This window comes from Acanthisitta chloris, unplaced genomic scaffold (assembly GCF_000695815.1).
Source record: "Acanthisitta chloris isolate BGI_N310 unplaced genomic scaffold, ASM69581v1 scaffold4206, whole genome shotgun sequence".
Taxonomy (NCBI): domain Eukaryota; kingdom Metazoa; phylum Chordata; class Aves; order Passeriformes; family Acanthisittidae; genus Acanthisitta; species Acanthisitta chloris.
In genome coordinates this window covers 22,841-24,700 of record NW_008678548.1, presented here as the reverse complement: position 1 = coordinate 24,700, position 1,860 = coordinate 22,841, and positions in this window count along the sequence as shown.

Genomic DNA, 1,860 nt, shown 5'->3' with positions numbered 1-1,860 from the left:
CAGTCTTCAGGCCACAGAAATTATTTGGAAAGACATGTCCACACAGGTACAGCTTTGTTTTCACCAGCTTTATTGCTGAAGAAAGCAGAGGGAGCAGAGGATGGAGTGGGGACCATGCTGGCCTGTTCCCAGCCTTGTGGCTAGATTTCAGGATATTTTGAACAATTCTGGAGGGAGATGGCACAGATTACCAGTGGTAGTGTTTCAAATCAGCAAGTAAATCATGTTAGACACATATATTTCACACAGAAATAATAATTACTTTTTATATTCAGCAGCTGCCATTCCTACCCAGAGCAATCCTTCACCATCAGCTTTTGAGAAGCCTCACTGAGGTTTCTCTTGCCCTGCCTGCTTCACCCCATGCTTCTGGAAGCCCATAGACAGGCTTCCCACAGAGAAGCTTCAGGAGATTTGCTGGAAGCACAGGCTGAGCCCCTCAGCCCTGTCCCTGATGAAGAACTCAGCAGAGAAAGACCCCAGCTCACTTCCCTTCAGTATTTTATTCATGTTAAACAGGTAGCAAATGTGCTACCTAATCAGCATCCTGAGAGAAGCAGCTCATTGAGGTGTTTGATTGCAATGCACACACCTTCAAGGGTGTAAGTAACAGGCATCCAGGGATTAGTGAGCTGGATCAGCCCTTGAGCTGCACACAGGTATGAGGAAGCCTTGAAATAACATTTTTCTGAGTTCTGTGGCAGGGTGCCCGTCTCCTGCTGCTACCGAGGAGCACAGCCAGGCTGAGTGGGTGTCCTGCCAGACAGTGTCCCCAGAATCTGCTTTGGCCCCTTCCACAGGGACTAAAAGGAGCGGGAGAAAAAGAGGCTTAGGTGGACCTTATTGCTCTCTACAACTATCTGACAGGAGGGTGTAGCAAGGTGAGGGTCAGTGTCTTCTCCCAAGCAAAAAGTGATAGGACAAGAGGGAATGGTCTCAAGTTACACCAGGGCTTAGGTTGAATATCAAGGGAAATTTCTGCAGGGAAAGGCTGTCAAGCCCTTGAACAGGCAGGGGTGGAGTCACCATCCCTGGAGGGATTTAAAAGACATGTAAATGTGGCACTTGGGGACATGGGTTAGTGGTGGGTCTGGCAGTGCTGAGGCAACAGTTGCACTCCACGATCTTAGAGGGCTTTTCCAACCTAAATGATTCTGTAGTTCTATAGCTAAAGACCCCAGAGCTGGATGGTGGCAGGACCCTGCCGAGGTCAGAGGAGCCACATAAGACACCCACGATGGATGTTTGACTGTTTCCAGTACCAACTGGAGCATTGATGCTGTGTCACATACACACACTGCATGGTAACTTACAGATCCAAGTAAAGGCAAAATTTCTGTATTTCAGAGAACCCAGCTAACTGCCTTGGGGAAGGTCCTTCTTGTGAACAGGAATAACTTGCTCCCTGAGCCATATTTAAAGGCCAAGGGCTCACACTGGAGCAGAGATGTTCCCCACAGAAGTGGTGTGAAGCCACCAAGGTGGCAGGTGGTGGAGGCTTCACTCCCACCCACCTTGCCCTCGGCTGGAAGAAGCCACCCCATCATCTCCATGACCTTTTCATGTGGCCCTTGTAAAAGTGAGGAAGAAGATGCTGGTCCTCCAGTTTGTTTCTTTTTGCTTTCAGAGCAGAACCAGGTGAGCTGTGGAACAGAGGACCACGGTGTTCTCCTTACCGCAGTGCTCTCCTCAAAGTGCAGAGGATAGTAGGGGGAAACTGCTGCCCTCGCACACATGGGAGGGATGGCCACAGCATCCAGTTGGTACAGTTCTGTTCCTACCACTTGGAAATGGCCTGCAAGAGCTCAACTTCACCTCTTCACAGAATAACAACCAAGGGGCACCTGAGCCACATCAGTG